The sequence below is a fragment of the Lissotriton helveticus genome, chromosome 1_1 (genome assembly GCF_964261635.1).
Source record: "Lissotriton helveticus chromosome 1_1, aLisHel1.1, whole genome shotgun sequence".
In the NCBI taxonomy this organism is placed as follows: Eukaryota; Metazoa; Chordata; class Amphibia; order Caudata; family Salamandridae; genus Lissotriton; species Lissotriton helveticus.
In genome coordinates, this window is record NC_136057.1 from 919,690,614 (window position 1) to 919,709,812 (window position 19,199).

Consider the following 19,199-nt stretch of genomic DNA (forward strand, 5'->3'; position numbering starts at 1 on the left):
TGTAGAACAATGTCCATTTAGCTAAAGCTTATACACATTTATTTGTACAGTTCCCGTACATTAGTGTTGTGTTGCTGGGATTTAAATAATTTCAGTTCAGCGTGAGATGATGGTCAGATTGCTTAATCCGATGAACTAGTTGTTTAATTTATTGGTCAATACTGCCACCCAGTGGCCATACTGGTATATGCTGCAACTCTGCAGTGCAGGCATGTGTGAAAAAGGTATATTGGCTTTCTTGATTATTTTCACTGTCCAAAAGGTTAAAGAGTATACATTTTCTTAATAAAAACTCTTGAAATAAAAAAAAAAGAGTATATACTTTAAATATTCTTGAATACAATCAGCTATGCTACTAGAATAAACTGCAGATCATTGCTAGACTCAGTACAATAAATATATGGGCTGTAAAAAGCTTGCCAGCTGTCTGCCATAGTTACCAGAGAATTGAGCTCAAGTTAATTTAGTGACGTTAAGGGTTCGCCCTGACAAGGGCTGTGATTATTCCTTGAGATGGGTAAACACCCTCCCTAATTAATAATCCAGTTTTTTACATTGGTGTTCAGCAGTGAATCCAGGACTTGCGTTTTTCAGTACCAGCCAGTGATTCAAGTCAGAATTAAAAATCACATTTTAAACTGATAGCAAGAATGTTCTTTGTGATTTTTATATTATCTTTTTTATTTTTAATTGGCCATTTTTGATTTTTCCTAAGTTCACTCCTTGACTCAACTTTTTGCATCTGTGAGTTTTGAAAGAATAGAAAAGGATCAGTGCAGCATGGTGAGCCTCTGCATGGCACAGCTGTGGGAGACGTTAAAGGGCAGAGCACTAAAGCTGAGCAAAGTCCAGGGAGAAGGCCTACCAGATTGCCCTCAGAGCCTGGGAGGAAGCACGCATGCTGCAGTCCAACCCACAGGAACAAGCGAGTGAGGAAGAAGAGGGGTGGAGGAAGAAAACTACACTGACTAAGCTTCATAGCCAGAGGAGGATGAGGCCACGGGGGCTAGATCACCTGCAGAGTCCAGAACATGGCGTAACGTGCTCTCTTGCAGTTTGATCTAGTCAGAGCTGGAGGACGGGCAGGTAGAGTAGGAGTTGAAGCTCAAACCGGCTACGCTAGGCTTTGAAGAAAAGAAGGCTACAGAAGAGACGGTCTTGGAGGAGAAGAAGGTGGAAGCAACCACAACCCTGGTCTTGGACAAGAAAAAGTTGGCTTTGGAAGAAAAGAAAAGTGTGCTGGCCCATGAAAGCCAGAGAGAGCTGGACCTGGAAGACAAGAGTTCTTCTGAGTCCCATGATGGTGGTGGTAGTGACAATTAAGTGCCTGAGAGATGTAAAATAGTCCACATTCCCAAAGACCAGGGGCCATATTATGCATTGTGATTGTTTGCACCTGGCGCACCTTTTAAAAGTTTTGCCCGGTACAAACAAGCAGATTGCGCACTACTATGATGTATGCGCTGCCCTGGGGGCAGCCGTGAACTCGCGCTGCCCTGGGGGCAGCATATTCATGTGAAAACATGGAGCATCCGCTCCGTGTTGTCACAGTGCAGGCGACACCCCCCTGAACTTTCAAAGGGGTTTAGAGATCCCCTTGCAAGCGGGTGCAGTCAGTGACTGCACCGGCCTGCAAGGGGATGTCTGGGCAGTCCATGAGACTGCTCTCAGAAGGCTCACTGACAGTGGACCGCCTTTCAAATGGCGCACTGTCAGTGTGCCTCCTGAGGGCTCCTTTGACTCTGTGCCGTGTCTGTAATATGGTGCGGGCACAGCATCAAAAGAATTCCCTCATTTCCATAGGGCACGCTCCTATGCAAATGAGGGAACACCCTATGAAGGTAGCGCTGGCGCTTTAAGTACGCCAGCACTATCGGTATTATAGAAGGGGACGCACAAATATGTGTGCCCCCTTCTATAATACCAAGGTCCCCCGGGGGGCGGGAGGGGGGGGGCAAACGCCTGTTGGGGCCCAGGGACACTTATTGTAATACGGCCCCTGATGCCTATGTGGTGAGGTATGACATAGATAAGTGGCTTGCAGCATATGAGGTGGCTCTACATATACACAGCGTACCAGAGGAGGACTGGGGGCTAGTATGTGGATGCATATACCAGTTGCTGGGAGGGATACCATATTGTCCTTAGAGGAAGTCAACCATGAAGGAATCCTTTATTTGGTTTAACCCCAGAGAAGTATTGCCTGAATTTAAGTCATAGCCAGAAGCAGACCATAGTCAGGTGTCAATTTTTGGGATTCATCTGGTAAGGCACTGGATGGATGAGTGAAGGGCAGCAAAGTGAAGGCTTACAATGGGCTGTACAATTTGTTTATGAAGGAGCACATTTTAAGTAACTGATTTACAGAATGGCACCAGCACATATTAGATCCCAAGCCTACTGTCACGAGAGAACTTGGGAAAGAGGCTGGATTCTGGCTCAGCACCAGTGTATCCAAAATGTTATCTGGGAGTGACCTCATGAAGGGTGTTTCAGGTTCTGCTCAGCAGAGAGAGGGTGAACGGCCAGGATGAAACATAGAAGTTCCACAAAGAGCCCCAAAAGAATTTGAAGGGAAAGGATAGCCATCAACCTTCAAAACACAAGAGGGGGTGGGGTTCTGATAGGTGGAAACCCTGGGCTACCTTTTATCTGCCCAAGTGTCATGACTGTCTCCAATCAGGGAATAAATAGAGGGACTATACCTGGACTCAGGAAACTCCACAGAGATGGATAATGTAGCCTTAGGAGATGTTATCCCTAGGAGGATAGGGTAGAGTATGCCATAGAGTGCCTTAGTTGGGAACGGGACACAGAAAGTAAGCTGTTGATTCCGGAGGGTCGGAGTGGTCCTATCCAGAAGGTCACCTTGAATGGGGCCCCTGTCACTGCTCTGCAGGATACCTGTGCCAGCCAGACTATGGTGGTAGGCAGGCAGGTTTCTCCATAACAGTATTTGCTACGATAGATCTATAGGGTAACACTGACCCATAGATAGGACCTCTTCTGCCCGATGGCCCTGGTATCTTTAGAATGGGAGGGGCATAGGCTCAGAGGAGAGTCATCATCAACCCACAAATACCCATTGACTTCTTCCCTGGCAATAAACTTCCACCAGTGAAAAATACCAGATGGAGAATAGATGGGGTGGGGGTAGAGGCCGTCCTCAGAGGGAGGACCAGTGGGTCAGGAATTACCTGCTCTGAGGGAGGAGTACCCAGAGACTGACCCTGGTGACACTGCTAACCTGGATGATCTACCTGTGGTGTCATAGAGACAGGTGACAGGGGACCTGCCCCAGGCAGACCCTAACATGACACAGTGTGTGTGTCGCCCTTAAGAGAGCTGTGATTCCCCTCCTGAGAGTCCTGGAATACCAGGCACTTGCCTAGGTTCAGAGTATAAACCCTGAACTGAAAGGTCAGTCTCAGGATACCCAATATCACCCCTAAGGTGGAAGAAGTAAGAGGGGAAGGAGGGTGTCTAGCACCTGAGGCTGCCATCCCGTACTCTGAGTAATCTAAGAGGCCAAGGAGACCTTAAAAGCAAGTGGGGACTCCTTAACAACCCCACAGCTGGGAGAGAGGTCTGCCGAAGGCCCCACACTGGAGCCTCCACCTAGCAGTGGATGGCCAGGGGCCTGGCTCCTGACACTGACAGTTGTCAGTGGCATCTATTGGTTATTTGCCTTGTGGGCAGAGCTTTCTCTGGTGTGACAACAGAATTTGACCCAGGGAGCAGGGCTGGCATGTCGCCTTGTTGGGGACCCTATCTGCAGACTGAGATGCATCTGTGAGCAAGCTAAGGGTGGGAGCCTCACAGATGAGCACTGCAGATGAGGAGAAGGATGCCCCATGGACTGGTTTAGTGGCTCTGGAGAATGTTGAGAGGGGGTACAGATGGGTTCAGTGGGGCATAAAACAAACAATTGCCAGGCAAATTGTCCTTGTTCTATCGCCTCAGCAGGGAACACCATCAAGTGTACCCTGCTGCCTAGCTCTTGGCTGGGAGAGGAGGGAGCGTGCAGAGGGGGGTGCTGTGCATGAACTTTGCCCTTTTTTGCAAGCTAATTTTGAAATTTTCACCTTTTGATGGGCTCTAAATTCTTGCTGGCAGTACAACTCTGTGCACCTTACCCCTGCTAACCAGTGAGAATGTGTCTGTGCTCTCCCTTTCAACACTGTCAAATTGACTTTCCCCTAATTAGCTGTTAATATGGTACACATGGCCTGTAAGTACATTTCGCTAGTGGACTGTGGCACCCAATGTGCAATCCACTGCAGTGCAGTGCCGTACGGTGGCTGTTGCAGTTTTAAACTGTAACTTTGACCTCTCAAAATAACCCATTTTAGCAGGTCAAGATCTTCCTTTTGAATATGTATGTCACCCCTATGTAAGGTTTACTACCCAGGAGGGAGGATGCATGGATTATAAAAGTATGACATGTAGGAATTTCATGTAAACATGTCATAACAGTGAAAAAGGCCCACACGTTTCTTTGCCTGTAGCAAGGCTGGTCATTTCACAGGAAAACACTGGGTTACATTATTACAATTAATATTAATTATGGTTAGGAAAGATCAAGAAAAATATTTTGAATAGTTATCAAAATCCAATTCAATGTCAGATGTTTATTAAATCTTATAGAGAATGTACGTTTAGAAATATACCTTTTCCTTGCATAACACCTCTGAACACCCATTTGCATTTGCTCTCCCACTTCTGTCAGTCTGTAATTAGCATTTGAATAGGTGTGAAATGCCTCTCAGGAGCAAATAATAGGCTGACCGGAAAGAGCAGAGATGACCTCTCTGAACCTGACTGTGGTATTCTTATTATGTAAATAATGGTCTGTACTGGGGGTTCTGAGAATGTTATGATTAGACTGAGGAAGAATTTGAGAGAGGTCATTTTTCTAGTTTCTTTATTAAACCTCATATGAGCCAACTTGAGTATACACCATGTCCTCTTTTATCAAACCGACAGAATTTGTAGTGTAGGGATGTAAGCTTCCTTTTTGACATTACAATGTCAAATCCAGCTTGAATGTTGCATCCTGCTTGACAGATCTGCTGGGGTTTCATATAACACTGGGCATACACTTAGAAAGGACAGAAAGTGGGCCCTAAGTACCTCCCCCGAGATACTGTGGGGCTTTTAGAGATGTACTCCTGCAGTGGATTGGGACTTAGAGGGCTAAGTTAGAAGGTAAACTCAGTAACCAGGATTAACCATGTTGATGTATCCGTCCCACGCTCTATCACGGTTAGTCTCAAATTGCGACTGGGTACAAGCCTGACCATTCACACTTTGCGCTTCGTGCTACTATACCTACATAAAACTTTAAAAAGCCATATCTCCGGGTCAAATGATCAGATTTTTGTCATTTTGTTTATTAAATCTTACTTTATTTTTCTAATTTGGTATGGGATTTTTTTATGACTCATTTTGACTTTATTAAAGAACCTCCCAGAATGGCGCCGCCCAGATAATTACACCCAATGTCAGTTGTGCGGCTACCACACTGAAGGAATGGAACATATAGTTTGCCTATGTCCCGCCATGCTCACCGTCAGACGATTTTTACTGCGAGAAGAATGGATTAGGCTCGGAATCCGATCATGCCGCCAAGCCATAGTAGCAGCCTTAAACCCGGACAACAAAGTTGAATATCAGGTTAACAAAACTTGTCACCAAAGCGTTAAAACTGTTGGAAGTCATCGGTGCTGCTAACCACCCCCCATTCTAGCAGCGCGGCACTCCATCCTTGGGTTCAGTAACAGCTCTCCGACCATCAATTAACTGCTGACCCTAACCTGGTCTTCGAGTCAAACATTAACCGTCAAGAAGCTCTGCAGAGCTTTAAGTAAAATGTTAATTTTGCAACTCTCAGTAATTTCATATAGTGTTTCTTTTAAGAATACGCTGCAAGTGTTTTTATATTGTAAGTGTTTTAATTAACCAATAATAAAGTTCTTACATACACTGACTTTATTACAGTTTTGTAACTGAATAAATAGTTTACACATTGCCCTAAGTTAACCCCTTCAACGCGGGGCTAATTCCCCCGCGGTGCGGGGGGAGGGGGACCGCGCGTGTCACCGCGGTACTCATGACGAGTCCAGTTCGTCATGCTGCACAGTGGAGCTGTGCTCATGACGAGCTGAGCTCATCATGACTCCGCTCACCCCTGTGGAACGCTCGCACAAGGGGGAAATTAGCCCCGCATGGGCATTCCGCGGCAGTTATGACATCATGAGCACAGCTCCACTGTGCCTCAGGACGGGCTGAGCTTGTCATAGGCGCCAAAGGGGTTAAGCCTGTCTGCTCAGTACCATACCTACCCGGGGGTTGAGCTCATATTAATTTACTGACTTTAAGGGTTCACTTGGACAAAAGTTGTGATTATTCCCTGAGGTGGCTAGTCACCCATCCGAATTAATAATCATATTTCGTACATAGGCCATACCCTAAAGACACCATCCACCAGTTTGCTTATCTTGGGTACTGGTTGGTTTAGTTTGGTAGTGGCAGAATCTTATCAGGGTTGATCGCTTCTGATATTTTTAGGCAGTAAGCGTTTTTCTATTTTCTTTTTTTTTTATAATTCTTTTTATTAACACAAGGCATCCAAAACAATCTGCAAATAATAACAATACACGGGGGAGACAGACTCCCATAGTTTTTCTATTTTCTTGCAAATAGTTTTACGGCTCAAAATGTTTTGACCAAAGAGAATCATTAAATGTATTCACATCATTTGTCGATTGATCTATATGCGGTTTCTAAAACAGCAGTGATCTCTGTCCCCTCCCCGTGTGTCCTCACTCAAGGCAAACATCACCCAACTCCTAGATATCCTCGGTTTCTATTTATCCCCATTTCTTCCTTCCCTTTCTGGCTTCTCCTCATTCAGCAATTTTCCAATCTTTTAATCCCTCTACATCTTCCCCTTACTTTGTGGACTGCTTGTTTTGTTTCCTTCTGACTTTGCCAGCCACTGGTAAAGAGTCGCCTCTGGCACACTGGTGTAGGGACGTGCCCACTGCTTGTGATGTGCCGATGCCCTCTGCCCGCTGCACACTGTTAATATATACCCATCACATGCCCTCTTGCTCTGTGGTAATATTTTGTGAAGGAAAACACTGAATCCATTAAGCTCACTGTACTGCACCTGGTGCAGTGAAAAAGAATATAGTGGGTTGCCTACATTTTAGGCACCCACTGGCTCCATGCTGGCCACCCTGAGTTTGGGGTCCAAGAGGGCTACACAACAGACCAATGGCAAATCCAACCCTGGCCTCTTCTTCCCTCCACATCCTCAGTTCACTGGAGAGAAAATGAGTGAACGGAGCCATTTTGATTGCACTCACTGTGGGCAAACCAGTTGACAGGCTGAAAATGGCCTTAACAGCTTGAGAAACTTTAATCACTGCCCTATGCCCAATAAGGGGCGACAATCCAGATGACCCGCAGCTTAAAACAGGTCTGTCAACTCCTCACAGTGAGCACAGCTGAGGGATGGGAGCATTAGGTGGTTACCTCGTTTTGTAGTGTGCACGGCTGCAGGTGAAATTACTACTGGTGTGAAATATGTCACCACACAGGATCCCATCTGAAATCACGCGCAGGGCATGGGGCAATTACCATAAGGTTGCAAGGACAGCCGTAAATTATGCTGTCTAAAGAGTGTGAATCAACCTTACTACATATCTGGTGTTGATGGCAAATTGACTTCAATGTTTGTGACGTATGTGGGGTGTTTAGATCACACAAAGCATTGGAAGAGTGTACCAAACTGCAGGCATCAATTGGATTTCTAAGCTTATGGCACACTGTATGTAGCAGGCTGTCGGCTCTGAGGCCAAACCAATGACAGGCGTCTGCTACACAAATGCCCATTACTGGACGTGTTTACAGCGGTCATTTGCTCTGAGGAGATCACAACCTGTGGAGAAATATTACTGTGGAAATAATGGCTCATCGAGTCCTTGCGCCTGTTGACTGGCAGTAATTCCTACTGCAGCATACACGATAAACAGCAACACAAACCCGCACCTGAAGCACCCTGTGTGGCTGGCAACACCACCAGTGCAGCGAGAGGACCCTGTGTTATGTGGCAGCCACGGAGTCGCGCTTGCGCCTGGAGATGGGCTTGGGGGGGGGGGGGGGGTAGCCGACCGCAGGAAGGTCCCTCCCCCGGGCAGTTTGGCACTAAGGTGGAGAGCGGGACGAATACTGAGCCAACCGAGGTTGGTAAAGAGCCTTTACAGAGTAAGGAGTTAAAAATTAAAAAACTGCCTTATATGGGCATAACGAAGCCCCTGGGTGCCCATTTAATGTTAGCGACCAACGAACGCATTTGGAAGGGGGAATATGTGGAAATACTAAAGCTCCTTCACAGAGAGGTGCGGTCAAAGGGAGGTTCTAAAGAGGAGGTGTATGAGCTAGCTAAGCGGCCTAAGGTGCCGTTGACAATTGAAAATTGGACGGACGCATTCTTAATCTATGCCAGCGTGTATTGCGAAAAGTTTCCAGAGCGCTGCGTGGCCATTTTCAAATATATGGATGTCATTCGAAGGGCTCAGATCACGGGTAGTGGTTACGCATGGGTGCAATATGATGAGGAATTCCGGCTTGGGACGCGGAGGCGAAGTGGGGGGAGTTGGATACAGATTTATGGCAGCACACGATGGGGGCACCGGCTGGGGGCAAGACCATATTCACAGCTAGTGGGTTGCCATTGGTATACCGGCCCTTTCACGGGAAGCCCAACCAGGGAGGGGTGGAGAGCACAACAGTTACACAATCTTGGACTGGGGCATGCAGGGATTTTAATAAAGGCTTGTGCACAAGGGAGTACTGCAGGTTCCGGCACGAGTGTTCTCAGTGCGGAAAGAAACATCCCTTGGTCAAATGTTGGGGAGTTAAGCCACAGGGAAGCCAGCAGTGGCAACAGGCAGGGGTCAACACCCCTAGCCCCTCTCAGCAATTCCAGAGTGTTAGGGGTGGTAAGGGACCTCAAGGGTCTGGGCCCAAAGGCTCCTACACCAGTTAGGCTAGTGAAACTGATGGAAGGTCTGAAGGGGTATGGGGATGTGGGAGCAAGACAGGTGCTTTTGGAGGGGTTTCAAGAGGGTTTTCATTTGGGATACAGTGGGCCACGGCAGAGGCGGTGGGCGAAAAATTTGAAATCAGCTGCAGAACACAAGTCAGTTGTGCAGGAAAAACTGAACAAAGAGGTGTGAGAAGGGAAAATGGCGGGTCCATTTGATGATTGGCCATTGGAGAACTTGATTATTTCACTGATCGGGGTGGTTCCCAAAAAAGAACTAGGGCAGTACAGATTGATCCAACACCTATCATGGCCAGAGGGGTCTTCGGTTAATGACTGTATTGATGAGGAGGCGGCCTCGGTTTCATATTCCTCAGTTGGCGTTGCCATGCCACTAGTCGTGACCGCGGGCGCAACTGTAAAGATGGCAAAATGCGATATAAAATCTGCATTTTGGTTGCTTCCAGTCCATCCAGATGATGGGTATCTTCTGGGGATCCATTCCGAAGGAAAATTGTACGTGGACAAGCATTACCGATGGGTTGCTCAATGTCTTGTGCTCTATTTGAGTGTTTTAGCACCTTTTTGCAGTGGTATTTCACATAGCACAGTGGTCACAAGTTGGTGACACACTAATTGGACAACTTCTTTTTTGTCGGTTCCCCGGCACCACGGAGTGCCAGGTAGCCCTGGACACGTTCGATGAGCTCATGGAGGAGTTGGGGGTGTCATTGGCACTGGAGAAGACAATGGGACCATGCACGACCATGTCTTTTCTGGGAATTGAAATTGACTCTGTGGCAATGCAGGCTCGCTTGCCAGCTGATAAGAAAGTGAAAATGTTGGAATTATTGGACGGAATGCTATCAAAACAGAAAGTGACGGTGAAGGACATTCAGGTCTTGCTAGGCCATCTTAATTTTGCCTGCAGGGTGGCCAGGGCACGAAGGAACTTTTGAAGGCAATTGGGGCGAGCACTGGCAGGACATCATTTGCCTCACCACCATGTCCACTTGTCAGCTGGGGTGAAAGAGGACTTGCGTATGTGGGCAGTTTTCTACACACATTTAATGGAGTCCCGTTGGCCAGGGAGGAGGACTTTCAGTGGGATTTTCAGTTTTTCTCGGATGCAGCAGGCAGTGACGGTTTTGGCCTAGAGTGGCAGGGCAGGTGGTGTGCTGAGAAGTGGCCTCTTCAATGGAAGGATGGTGGGGGGAGCATTGCTTTTATGGAGTTTTTTCCGGTACTAGTGGCACTGACACTGTGGGGTGAAGAGCTGACACATAAGAAAGTTTTGTTTCGGATTGACAACATGGTAGTGGTGGAGATTATCAATAGGCAGTCGGCGAGAGATGAACAGATTCTGAAGTTGCTTCGGGTTTTTGTGCTAGGCTGCCTTAGACATGACATTGCTTTCAGGGCATTACACATCCCTGGTGTGGACAATGACATTGCTGATGCTTTGTCTCGTTCTCAGTGGAAGAGATTCCATGGGCTGGCCAAGGAGGCGGACAGGACACCGACCTTAATGCCGGAGCATCTTTGGTATGTAGGCAACGTAGGGTTATATAATTAGTTGTAGGTTCTTTGTCAACGGCGACTCGAGCAGCATATGTGCTGGTCTGGAGGGACTTCTTAGCATCAGGAGCCTGTAGGCTGGAGGTGGCCAGAGGATGTGATCCAGTTTATTTTAGACCTCATTGAGATGGGTCTTTCCAGGGTCACCATCGCCGGGAAATTGGCGGGTATATTTTTCATGGGGAAACTACTGTGGGGTTACTCCCCTTCCGCGGGGGAAGTAGGGAGGAGAATGTTGGAGGGTTGGGCTAGGGAGCGGGCGGTGAGCGTTTTGCATGTAGCCCTCTGTCAGGTCAGTCTTTGGCACGATTGTTGGAAGTGTTACCATTGTTTGTAGGGATGGATTTGAGGCATGTTTGTTTTCTACCCTTATGGTATGGATGTTTTTTGGGGCTTTTAGAGTCTCTGAGCTCTTAGGTGCCAAGTTAAAAAGGGCGTCAGTTGGCAAAAGGTATTTTTCTCAGAGAGGGGGATTCATATATGGCTGGACAGCTCAAAAACGTACCAGAGAAGCTTAGGGAAAGATTTTTGGCTGGAGGCAGCTCCCCCTGTTTCTACATGCCCACTGCATTGGGGCCAGCGTTGGAGGACTTTGTCTGGAGCCGATGGGGGCCTGGTATCGGAGTATCAGTTGCGCATGGTGCTGCGCAAGGCTTTGCAGAGTATTGGGTTGGACGGGGCACAGTATGGGAGACATTCTTTCAGGATCGGGGCAGCAACGGAAGCTTACAACCGGGACTGGTCTAGGGGGGATATTATGCGGTAGGGGCACTGGTCATCAAACTGTTTCCAACGCTACGTGAGAAGGAATGCGGAGGAGGTGCATGCGTCATCCTCCTTGTCATGAGTCTCATATTATTTTTCTCATTACAGGTTCAGTAGCTGGTCCCTGCTCGACGGAACTGACCATCTGGATAGTTGGGCATTCATTCATCAAATGGGCTCAGGTCCAGGCGTGCCGCTGTTATTTTGGGGGAATGTTGGGATTCAATGAGCGTTTGTTTAAAATTGTGTGGAAGGGAAAAGGGGGATGCTTTGGAGTGAGTTGATACCCGCTCTGAATAAGTGGATAGTTGGGGGCTGGTGCCCGGATGGTTTGTTAATTCATTAGGGCGAGAACGATCTTTGTGGGGTCAAAGGAGTAGTGTTGTTGAGGGCAATGAAGAGGGACTTGGCACTTTTGAAGGAGCAGTGGTCCGGTTGCCAGGTTTTGTGGACAGAGCTGGTGCCGCTCAGAATTTGGAGGGGAGCCTTGAATTCTAGGGCGATTGACAGGGCGCGTAAGAAGATGAACCTAGAGATTTCCAGATTTTGTAGGAGTTTAGGTTTTGGGAGAGTGACACACAGAGACATCCACTTTTGAGGTAGTGGAGTATTTCAGGGGTGATGGGCTCCACTTATGCAGGATGGGTATGGACCTTTATTTGTTAGAGATTAGAGAAGTTTTGTCTAGGTGTTTGAATGTACAGAAGCATTCTGGGTAGGCCTGCCATCTTGTGGGGGGCAGAATGGGGGGGGGGGGTAGTTTTTCTCTCCCCCCGGCTTTCTGGGTGGCGGTGGTTATTGGAAGTTTGCCAGGGTTGGCAGAGTTTTTGTTGCTCATTTTCGAAGTTGGGTCATCAACAGGGATAGGTTGGGCAGGTTAATTGTGGGGTGGTTACATTGGTTGGGTGATCAAAAGTTGTAAAGGGGCAGGCAGGGGAGGTTGTGTCACAGATGGTTTGGATTTATAGGTTTATACGTTTATGCATTGATTTGTATTGTTTGTAATTTTGTAATGTTGTAATGTACGGGTGGGGGCGGGTTCGAGAAAATTTTTAGGGGCGGGGATGGGGGTTAGGCAAGTGTTTTGATTAGTGCGGTTTAGTTTTGTATGGCGTTGGCCGAGGTTTTATAATTGTTATGTGCACCTGTTTCAATAAAGCGGCCTTTTACACACAAGAGCTGGTTTGTGGTCTGCTCCCCCCCCCACCCCTCCCTCCCAAGGGAGTTTGGGGGGGTAGCCAACCGCAGGGAGGTCCCCCCCTGGGCAGTTTGGGAGGGGCGGGGGGAGGGGCTTGCAGACTTCAGGCCGGACATTTTGTTTTTTGTGGCCCAAATTGAGCCCAAGCATAAATGCTTTGGGCTTCGGCTCCCAGCCACCATTTTGGGTTTGGTGACCTGGTGCCTGGGAGCTTTAGCTAGTAAAAAATGTTCCACCCTCCCACCCTTTTGATTTTTATGTTTAGGGGTTTCTTTAGGTTCTCTTTTTATATCTATTTGGTGGCGTTGTTGGAACAGGTGAGTAGGGTATTGTTTCTGTACTGTCGCTTGGAACAGCTGCGGTGCAGGGGTTATTAGAAGTTTGTCAGGGCTGGCAGAGTTTTTGTTGTTCATTTTCGAAGTTGGGTCATCGACAGGGATAGGTTGGGCAGGTTAATTGTTGGGGTGGTTACATAGGTTGGGTATTTGAAAGTTGTAAAGGGGCAGATGGTTTGGATTTATAAGTGCATACGTTTATGCATTGATTTGTAGTGTTTGTAATTTTGTAATGTAATGTACGGGTCGGGCGGGTTCGAGAACATTTTTAGGGGTGGGGACGGGGGTAGGTAAGTGTTTTGATTAGTGAGGTTTAGTTTTGTAAGGCGTTGACCGAGGTTTTATAATTGTCATGTGCACCTGTTTCAATAAAGTGGCCTTTTACACACAAAAGCTGGTTTGCGGTCTGCTCCCCCCTCCCACCCCACCCTCCCAACCTCGCGCCGCTCTGAAATCGAGCGATTAAGCATTATTGCTTTTGACGAAGTCTTGAACACTCCGATCACGAGGTTGTTAAATATATCTTTTGTGACAGATTTGTCAGGTCGCATTTAGAGCCAAGACATATTTCTGGTCCACTGGCAGCAAATTATCCCAATGTCAGATTTCACAGAGATATTTCCAACCAGAAAACGACACTCTCTTTGGTTCCATCAAAAAACATGCATCAAAGGCGCCGTCAGAGGATCTGAGGCGTACAGTCCCATCCCCTAAACCCCCCCCCAAAAAAATCACTGCAGAGAGCGCAGCTCATCCTTACTACAGCAGTGATCGCTGGCCTTTAAAGGCTCTCGCAAGGAGCTGCATCAATGTGCCATACCCAAGAAGGGCCTTGGACCAGGAGGGCATCACTGCTCCGGATGCTTGATTTTATCGAACTAAATACCCAGGTCTTTCCTTGGCTTGTGGGCAATATGTGCATGAACGTCAATTCACCAAAATGCAAGGGGTAGCGGAAGTGAATTCACATGCCCTTTGACCTTCGCTTTCACTCACACATACAAACCCTTACACATACACACTCACACACACACACACACACTCTGCCTACACATACACACACACACTCTCTCTTTTTCAACAACACAATCCATATTGCAAGCACGTACACAACATACATACATTTAAAGGCATTCTATTTTACTTACATCAGTTGCCACAGAAAGTTACATTTCAGCTCTTTGAGCTCAATTTTTTTATTAAACTAATAGGGAATAATGTAATATTATTTTTACTACTATTATAAGAAAAAATTGACAAAAATTAAGAAGAGTGAAGCCCCCACCAACAACGTCCATAAGGACGAGCTGCTTCTGTTCCTGGCACTGATTTTTCTACTGCTGACGCAAGATATCGCAAAGGCAGTGCCAGGGCTTACAAGGGGCATACCAATGGTCGCAGCAGCGACCCTTAAATGACGTCCATGAATACATAGCTGTCATTTTCCCACCTATATAACATACCGTAAGCCTACTGAATTCACACATGTGTAGGGGATTTCGGGAGGTAGATGTCATGGGCTTAATGCCAGAAAGTGCCAGTATCATTGCCAATGTAATGCATGTAATCTAGTAGTTGTTTCAGTCAACTATAGCAATGCAATGATTTAGAGATGGAAGGGTATTACAGGCATTCGGACTCACATGTTATCACATGTCACATGATATCGACTCCCTTCACACGGTCTCCCACTGAACAGCTTATATCTCACAGTGGAAAAGACAAGGTCAGCTGGAAACTAGGCCCTGGCAAAATTTCAATTACACTACTATAACTTGCATTATTTAGGGCATTTTGTGCTATGCAAAATTCCCGAAATCACGTTACAACTTGTCCGTAATTAGGATGCATTTGCTGCAAAATTATAGTGCAGGCGCAATGTAAACGACGCAAACGGGAGCAACCGTTTTTTGTGGCACTTGTGCTTTTAGAGCTAGTTTTTCAGCACAAAATGTGCCCTCCCTTTCAAAATATATGCAAAAATGCATCACATGCTAAAATATAGCAGTAAACAGCTGATGTGTATTTCATGTAATTACCCAAAATTTCAAGTAATTTTCTGTAAAAGATTGCATAATTACGCGTAAGAAATTTCGCACACCCCTACTGGCACCCCTGCACAGAGCGAAATCCTGGCTCATTTTTGGAGCCATTACGGATTGTGAAGTACTCCCCCTCACCCCCCACCCGCCGCCCCCACCAGCACATCAACTGCAGCCTCACAAGCTTTCTTTCCCTTGGCTGTGGGTGGGCAGATATAGGTTCGTCAGGCTGTGCTTAGCACAAAGACCCACCCCCTCTTTGCATACAGTGGAAGGTATGTACAAATGTGTAGTTCTGGTATTACTAGAAATATTGGCTGAGGTGGGGACTTTCTTCCTTCCAACATTCTCTCTCGTGTCCTTGTATTTGCCCAAGAGTCGGGGTTCCGGCCCCTTGTGTGTGGCCTCTTAGACTCTTTGGTCAGGAGGATTATACCCAGAAGCCCTTGCGGCCTGGAGGTCTAAGGAAGGGTAAAGGTAGGTTTCTGAACATTAGCATGTAGACCCCATCCACCCCTCACCCTCATTTCTAAAGTAATCTCTGATTCTTTGCAGTCCTTTAATAAAAATGTTGTCCTGGTGCAATCAGTGAAAATAATTCAGCTTGGGCTGGGCTCTTGGGGAAAGGAGAGTCATCTTCTGAAACTAGCCGCCAGTAGGACTCCTGAGCAAGAGAGGTCACTCCTTCGTCCTCTGCTTCAGTCTTATAGCAGAGGGCAGGTTCCCGACAAGGCCATGGGCTGTAGCTTCAGAGGAGTGATGGACCACTGACTACCATCAGAGTGGCGAGGAAATGTGCCAGGCCACTACATGTCAATGGGCAGGAGGGCCGGTGCATGTGTCTACTACGAAAACATACTAGTCCATTTCTTAACCCCTTTTATTAGTTGTTTCAATCCTAGCTGGGCACTCTTGCCAGCCCACACTACAAATATATGAAACCACGCAATGTCGCTTCAACATAACTTCTACATCACACATGTAAATCCCAACACAAGCACAGAAGCCACAGTTATGTCCCCTCAATGGTGCTGCTGGCATCAGGCACAGTGCCAAAGGATGTCTGGGCATCAGTTCATTCCTGAGTCTTGTGAATGGGAGCGCCAGCACAGGTGCACATAGGAAGCTATTCTGTATAGCAGGTCAATTTAAGGAAAGGCAGATGTGTCACACTGTGCCAGGAGACTGATCGGTCGTACAGCCTCTTCAGCCCAACCAATCTCAGCCTCTCCTCTTAGGGGAAATACGGGCATGCGTTTCACAACCGACCGAGAGGGTGCCTTTCATAAGGTCTTCTCAGCCTTAAATCACACTGTATAGCCAAGGTTTTCACTGAGGGAAGTGGTAGTAGTAGTAGCAAAAGTTTATTTCGAAAAATTGATTCCATAAAACTTGCAGACAATAAAACAATCATTAGAATACGATATTTCGAAATTGTTAAAACCGATTAAAATCTCATCAGGCCTACTGAGAGAAGTGAATTGTAGATATCTTGACTGCCTCCGGGATAGGGGCAGAAGTGTGACGCAATTGGACAAATGAGATCTGATAGTCACGTCTGTGGTGACACTCACTCAGAAGATGGCTCAGATGAAGTTCAGTGTCTGGCAATTAAAGTCCCAGGCGTGGTGGCCACTAAATGGCACACCTAGCAATTTAAAGTCAAAAGAATGCCGCCTTCTTCATCTTAGCTTGTTTGCTCTGTAACTTAGGGCTCTGTGTTGAACACCTTCATCCCGATGCCTCGCATGCACAAAACATGCTTCTTTGCTAGAGTGTACATGGAACAGCAGGTTCAACATAAACACAGATGACGGACCACTATTTCTTTAAAACGTTACGGTTTTCCTTACTGCCATGTGAGTTGTCCAGCAAACCACGCACTATTAATACATTTACAGCAAAGGGCTGTTTTTCCACGAGAGTAATCACCTCCAGGGCGCTCTCTGTAATCATGCAAATATAAATCAGCATTAATCATTCAGCATTAATGATCTCGTAATTGCACCCAGGGGCTGTGTTGTGTGTCCTGATTTTTTTTAAAGTCAGTCCACTTTCTAAATGTCTACAGCTCTAACAGCCCTCAATGATTTTTGTCAAAGTACAGCAAATGAAACAGCAATACTGCAAATGTTTCTGAATTGTGAATAAAATTCACGGTGTGCAGCACTGACGAAGGAATTATCCCCCAGATTCATCAAAGTCCTGTTTTGCGAGTCCTTAATAGCGATTTTTAAGGAATCGCTATTAAAGACTCGCAAAACGGGATGCATGTAGAAATCGCAATATTTTTCGCGATTTCTACTGCTTCCTTATTTGCGATTCCCTAATTGCTAATCGAATATAAGGAATGGCTGTCCCATTCATTCCTATGGGCCTAAAGGCCCATAGGAATGAATGGGAGTCATTCCTTATTTGCGATTAGCAAATAGTGAATCGCAAATAGTGAATCGCAAATAAGGAAGCGATATCAAAGGTGCCAGGGTGTCCAAAGGACACCCTGTAGCACCCCTGAAATGGTAATGTACATGGGTGTTGCACGCACACATGTCCAAAGGACATGTGTGTGTGTAACATGCAACTTGTAGGGGAGCAGGGTTGCTACACTGTGGGCCTACCGGTAAGGTGTATGGGGGGGGGGTAGTGTAATGACTGACACGCACACACACTGGAGGTTAGGTCGGACCGGAAGCCACGAGCGACCTCCGTCCATTTATTTATAGCCTTCTGGCCACGCCTGGCCAGAAGGTGATACATTGTGTGGTGGTGTTTCCGGGTCTCGGCCGAGACCCGTGAAACACTAGACTGCTACATCCCTTCCCAAGTTGGTGTTCAATTTTCTTTTCTTTCGTATCACCTTGTAAAGTCAACACACAAAGTCTGCCAACATCCGACTGGGTCTGGGGTTCAGTCTCAAGTTGTGAGAGCTACGCCCTCGGGTGAGTGTTGGTTCGGGTTCTCTTCTTATGGGAGATGAAGATGTGTTGGTAATCTCCTCACTCTCCTGGGGATCACGCCCGTTGTCAGATTGGCCAGCAACTTCAGCGGCAGGTCCTTCACCTGCCTCTTGACTTTCGGGCCTCGATGAAATCCGCTTGAACCACGACACATTCCTGGTAATTTCTTCCCCATTCTTGTGTGCGGTCACAGCTGTACCTTTGGTTGCCTTGACTGTCAATGGTTCGACTTCATACGGGGTCTTGAACTTTCCTCCTGGTCGACGCGTTCTCACCAGCACCGCATCCCCCGGGACTAACACTCGGTCTTGTGCCCGCCTCTTATGGCTTGCCTTCTCATTCGTTCTTCTCCTTCTCTCTTGGGATTCAGCCGGTGAGTATGGCTCCGGCGCCCAATGTTCAGCGGTTGGTAGTAGGTCACGCCGAGGCCCTGCAAACATCAGCGACCACGGGGATCTCTGGGTGGTACTGTGAGGGGTGCTTCTGTACTCCCTCAGGAATAGCTGCAGTGCTGCCTCTGGGTCTGCCCCCTCTACCAATGCGATTCTCAGGGTCTTATTAACAGTCCTCATAAATCTTTCCGCCTCCCCATTGGCTTGGGGCCGTTAAGGCGTGATTCTTTGGTGTGTTATGCCCAGTCCTTGCAGGAACTCTTTGAACTCGTGTCCCTGAAACGGGGGCCCATTGCCCGTTTTTACCACTTGCGGGATACCAAACATTGCGAATATTTTACTGAGTATTGGCTGGACGTTTGTGAAGCTGGTGGACGGTGCTACCTCTACAACTGGGTATTTCGTGTAACTGTCAACCAGCACTACGGTCACTCTCCCATCCGGGAAACTCCCAAACTCTAGACTGACCCAGGTCCAGGGTGCTAGGGGTGGTTCTTCCGTTATGACAGAGGCCGGCGCCTCCGGAAGACTGGTCAATTGGCAAGCTCGACAGTTCTTTACTAGCACATCCACTTTTTCGTCCATATGAGGAAACCACACCTTTTCCCGCATTCTGGCCTTCATCCGCTTCGTACCTTGATGTCCCTCATGAGCAAGTGAGGTCGCTCGATCTTGGAGAGTGCGGGGAATCACTACTCTCGTTCCCCGAAGTATCAGTCCATTGTTCGCTCTACTGATCTCATTGTGTACTTTCCAAAACTGGGACAACCTCGTCCGATCAGCTTCGTCCCAGTCACTCACGTTCCGCAGGAAGTTTTCCCACGATCCAGTGTCCATTGCCGCTTTGACTCTCGTGATGACGGCATCTTCCCCATAC